Below are 6067 nucleotides of genomic sequence, written 5' to 3'. Positions count from 1 at the left end.
AATTAGGGTTTTGGCTCCGTATCTGGTAGTTTTGGGGTACGTAGGTATATATAGGAGGAAGGAGTACCTCGGTGGAGAAACGTGGGCCCCACAAGGGTGGAGGGCGCGCTTGGGGGGGTAGGCGTGCCCCCCTACCTCGTGCCTTCCTGGTTGATTGCTTGACGTAGGGTCCAAGTCCTCTGGATCATGTTCGTTCCAAAAATCACCTTCCCGAAGGTTTCATTCCGTTTGGACTCCATTTGATATTCTTTTTCTGCGAAACCCTAAAATAGGCAAAAAAAACAGCAATTCTGGGCTGGGTCTCCAGTTAATAGGTTAGTCCCAAAAATAATATAAAATTGTATAATAAATCCCAATAATGTCCATAATAGGATATAATATAGCATGGAACAATCAAAAATTATAGATACGTTGGAGAAGTATCACCTGTCCTATGGTAACGGATACTTGGAGTTGTATCCCGATCGATACAACTAGAACTGGATACTTGTGAAGAGAAATGAATAGTATGGCTCTGGGATTGCTTTCTCGCAAGGAGTTGAGGAAGGATCTCCGGCCGAGGTTGATAACAATACTACTATTACTTTACTTTATGCTACTCTTATCCCTTCTGATGTTGCATGATGCTTGAAGATGCCGAAGATGCTAGTCTTTGATAGGACTAGGCTTTCTCCTCTATTCTGGCATTTCTGCAGCCCAGTCCACATATACAGCCTTCCTTTGATAATGTTGCACATGTAGTGTAGATTCTTTCTTGCGAGTACTTTGGATGAGTACTCACAGTTGCTTTGCTCCCCCCTTTTCCCCTTTTCCTTTATTTCTGGATGTTACAACCAGATGGTGGTGTCCAGGAGCCAGATGCCACCACCGACGCTTACTACTAACCCGAGGGTGCCTACTACTACGTGGAGACCGCTGACGACCAGGAGTAGTTAGGAGGCTCCCAGGCAGGAGGCCTTGCCCTTTCGATCGTTGTTGCTTTTGTGCTAGCCTTCTTAAGGAAAACTTGTCTAACTCATCTCTGTACTCAGATATTGTTGCTTCCGCTAACTCTTTTCTATTCGAGCTTATGTATTCGAGCCCTCGAGGCCCCTGGCTTGTAATATAAAGCTTGTATTATTTTAATTTATGTCTAGAGTTGTGTTGTGATATCTTCCCGTGAGTGCTTGATCTTGATCGTACACATTTGCATGTATGATTAGTGTATGATTGAATCGAGGGCGTCACATAAGGGAAAGAAGAGTGATAGTGTGAAGGGACAACAACATAACATGGCAGGTCATGGTGGGAATGGCAAGCGTAAGGCGGAGAACAATTTAGACTTCATGGCCAACACCAATATGCAGAATCATAATCAGTGTCGCAAAGGAAAGCCGGCCCGATTTGGCGGGCCAAAGTTCAACCTTGAAGCCATGATGAACCAGCCTTGCCCAAAATATGGTACACATGAAAAATGGGCCAATCATTTGTGGAAGGATTGCTTCATCATGAGGGAGTATAGGAATTCCATTTTTTTCCTAAATAATCATGGCCCGAATGGCGGTTCAGGATCTGGCTCCCAAGGTAATCAAGGTGGTTTCGATCAACAGTCTTGTCAAGGGAATCAGCAGCAGCAATCTGGCTATCAGAGTAATCCGAAGCAGCTGAATAGTGGACAATATCATGTGTTCACTACGAGCTTATGCAAACGTGATCAGAAGCTTCATAAAAGGGCAGTGAACGCAGTTGAGCCGACGGTTCCCCGTTTCTTAAGATGGTCGGAACATCCTATTCTTTGGAGGGGCGGGGATCACCATCCCCCGGGTTGACAATCCGGGTCAGTTAGCTTTGGTGGTTGCACCCCAGGTTGGAGGGTACAAGTTTACTAAGGTGCTCATGGATGGAGGCAGCAACATCAATATCCTTTACTACAAAACTTTTCGTCATATGAGTTTGACTGACAAGGATCTTAAGCTGTCTAACACTATTTTTCATGGTGTGGTGCCTGGTAAATTAGCATATCTAGTGGGCAAGATAGCTTTGGAATTGGCCTTCGGTGATGATCATGATTCCAGAGTTGAGACTTTGACCTTTGAGGTGGTTAAGATTAAGATCCCTTATCATGCTTTGTTTGGGCGGTTGGCTTATGCCAAGTTTATGGCGAGGCCTTGTTATGTTTATCTGCAGCTCAAGATGCCGGGTTACAAGGGCACTATCACTGTACACGGCAACTGGAAGATAGCCTTGGAATGTGACGAAGGCGATGCTGCTTATGCTGGGTCTATTTGTGCAACTGAGGAGTTGAAGTTTTACAAAGACAATGTTGATCTGGCGGATATGACACCTTTGAAGAAGCCAACTACAAAGCATGATCCTCTGTTGAAATTTAAGTCAGCGGATGACACTAAATTGGTTGATTTTGTTCCTGGCGATTCATCCAAGCAGTTCAGCATTAGTGCTAATCTGGATCCAAAATAGGAAAGCACGCTCATCGAGTTCATCCGTCCGGGACATCTTTGCATGGAAGCCTTCAGACATGCCAGGTGTACCGAGGGAACTCGCTGAGCACACTCTCAATATTGCTCCAAAGTTTAAACCGGTCAAGCAATTCCTTCGTCGCTTCAATGAAGAGAGGCGTAAGGCCATTGGTGAAGAAGTGGCCCGGGTCTTGGCGGCTGCGTTCATCGTTGAAGTGTTTCATCCTGAATGGTTGTCTAACCCGGTGCTGGTACTTAAGAAAAATGGTACTTGGTGCATGTTTGTGGATTACACAGACCTTAACAAGGCCTATCCGGTTGACCCTTTCGCTCACCCTCGTATTGATCGGATTATTAACGCTACGGCGGGTTATGAGCGTTTGAGTTTTTTGGATGCTTATTCCGGGTATCATCAGATCAAGATGGCAGTCAAGGAACAGGAAAAGACAGCCTTTATCACTCCCTTTGGAGCCTTCTGTTATGTGTCTATGCCTTTTAGGCTCAAGAGTGCCCAGGCGACTTACCAGCGGTGTGTGCAAAATTGCCTTCATGATCAGATTGGGCGCAATGTTCATGCTTATGTGGACGATATTGTGGTGAAATCAAGGAATATAGAGACCTTGATAGATGATTTGAAAGAGACCTTTGACAATCTCTGGGTTTACAAGATGATGCTTAACCCGGCCAAATGTGTCTTTGGCATACAAGCAGGCAAGGGTTTTATGGTTTCTGAAAGAGGCATTGAGGCTAACCCGGAAAAGATCAAGGCTATTACTTCCTTGGCTAAACCGGCGTGTATCAATGATGTTCAGCGTCTGGCGGGTCATATTGCAGCCTTAAGTCGGTTCATAAGCCGATTGGGAGAAAAAGCTATCCCTCTGTACCAGATGATGAAGAAAACAGATCATTTTGTCTCGAGTGATGCTGCTGATCATGCGTTTGAAGCCTTGAAGAAATAGTTAGCTGAGCCACCGATCCTTGCTGCCCCTATTGATAAAGAGACTTCACTATTATATGTGGCTGCCAATAGCTGAGCTGTTAGCATGGCAATTGTTGTGGAAAGGAAAGAATCAAGCAAGGAATATCCGGTTCAGCGGCCAGTGTATTACATCAGCGAGGTTCTCATTGAATCCAAGCGGAGATATCCACATTGGCAGAAGCTGGTATATGGGGTGTTCATGCCTAGTCAAAAGCTCAAGCAATATTTCCTTGGTCATCCTATCACTGTGGTTAGTTCTGCTCATTTAGGGGATATTATTCAAAATAGAGAGGCCAAAAGTCGGGTAGCCAAATGGGCCATTGAGCTCGGACCCCATGGGTTGAAGTATATGCCTCGGACGGCTATTAACTCTCAAGCACAGGTGGATTTTATCAACGATTGAACTGAGTTTCTGATGCCCGAGGAGAAGCCGGATAGCACATATTGGACTATTCACTTTGATGGATCCAGACAATTGGAGGGCTCAGGGGCTGGAGTTGTCTTGACTTCCCCATGAGGTGATAAATTTTGTTATGTTTTAAGGTTGATGTTCCCCTGTACCAACAATGCAGCTGAGTATGAAGCCTTACTCCATGGTCTTCGGATGGCTAAAGAGATGAATCTAAGCCGGGTGAGGTGTTTTGGCGATTCAGATTTGGTGGCTCGGCAAGTTTCAGGCACTTGGGATTCTAAGGACCCACTCATGGAGGCTTATCGCCGCAAGGTTGATGCTATTGCTGGTCATTTCAAAGGTTATCAAGTGGAACCTGTTGATTGCAGAAAGAATGAGGCGGCTGATGCTTTGAGCCGGTTAGGGTCCCGGCGTAAGCCGGTGCCACCTAACATTTTCCTTGATATTCTGCATAACCCTTCAGTCAAGTTGCCTACAGAGGAAGATCTTGCTATTCCTGACCCGAAGACACAATTAGTGGTAGCTCTTCATGCTATTTCTAATTGGACAGTTCCATATTTGGCTTATATGACCCGGGGATAGTTACTTGAAGATGAAACTTTAGCCAGGCAGATAACCCGGCGGTCTAAGTCAATGACTATTGTCAACGGAGATTTGCATCATTGCGGTGTCACAGGGGCATTTCAACGTTGTGTCTCTCCTGAAGAATGTCGTGAGATTGTGGTCATCATGCCAGCTCTAAGTCTCTTGTAGCCAAGGCTTTCCGTCATGGGTTTTATTGGCTGATGGCTCATGCTGACGCAGAGGATTTGGTGAGTAAATGTGATGGCTGTCAGAAATTTTCAAGACGAGCTCATGTGCCGGCTCAAGAATTACGGATGATTCCAGTTACTTGGTCATTTGCCATCTGGGGGCTGGATATGGTTGGACCTTTCAAGCGGTCCAAAGATAAAAGACCCACCTTTTGGTGGCAGTTGACAAATTCACAAAGTGGGTTGAGGCAGAGCTGGTCAGTAAGTTTGACGCTGCAACAACGATTCAGTTTATCAAAAAAGTGATTTTCTAGTTTGTCTTTCCTCACAGTATTATAACTGATAGTGGCACTAATCTGTCCAAGGGTGCTATGAAAGAATTCTGTCAATGAGAGCATATTCGTCTTGATGTGTCTTCAGTGGATCACCCCCAGTCCAATGGCCAAGCTGAAAGAGCCAATCAAGAAATTTAGAGAGGTATCAAGCCCCGGCTTGTGGTCCCTTTACAGAGGACGCCGGGTTGTTGGGTGGAGGAATTGCCCTCAGTATTATGGAGTATCAATACTACCCCCAACAGATCTACGGGTTACACGCCTTTCTTCATGGTTTACGGAGCAGAGACGGTTCTCCCTAGTGACATTCATCATGACTCACCCCGTGTGGCGGCTTATGTTGAAGCTGATAATGAAAAAGCACGTCGGGATGCTCCTGACCTATTGGATGAGGAGCGTGACCATGCGGCGGCTCGTTTGGTGATTTACTAGCAAGATCTGCATCGTTATCACAGCCGTTGGGTTAAAACCAGAACCTTTCAAGAAGGTGATTTGGTGCTCCGCCTTATCCATGATCAAACTCATATGCACAAGCTATCCCCACTTTGGGAAGGACCCTTTGTGGTCAGCAAAAATTTGAACAATGGGTCATACTATCTTATCGATGTTCGAGACCACAAGGGCTCACGCACGTCGGAGGAGGAGACCCGCCGGCCGTGGAATATTGCTCATCTTCGGCCTTATTACACTTGAGCCACTGGCTCTTGTGATGTACATATTTCTATCAATGTATATATTATGATGAATATAATAAAGAGGGCATCCATGATAATTCAGGGCCTCTGTCGTTTCATTTATGAGAATAATGAGTCTTTATTGTCACTTCATATGATCACTTGGGGGCTTCCTGCTCATTGAGCATAGATATGACTACCCTCTTCATCCGGCTTGTACGCCATGATTACCAAATACTTGGGGGCTTCCTTCTCATTGAGCATAGCTATGACTACCCTACTAATCCGTCTTATATGCCTGGAATCAAAAATTACTTGGGGGCTCTTTGTTAATGAACAAGAGCTTTATTGGCCCTTGTAATAGGCTTGGACGTGAGGTGTATTCACCAAAACATCCGGGTTATCCTGCCTTTGTTTGCGTGCCACTACAACCAGGTAATCCTAGAATGACTCACCGTACTC

The sequence above is a fragment of the Triticum urartu genome, chromosome 5, assembly GCF_003073215.2.
Source record: "Triticum urartu cultivar G1812 chromosome 5, Tu2.1, whole genome shotgun sequence".
NCBI classification, from domain to species: Eukaryota; Viridiplantae; Streptophyta; class Magnoliopsida; order Poales; family Poaceae; genus Triticum; species Triticum urartu.
This window is presented reverse-complemented; position numbering follows the sequence as displayed.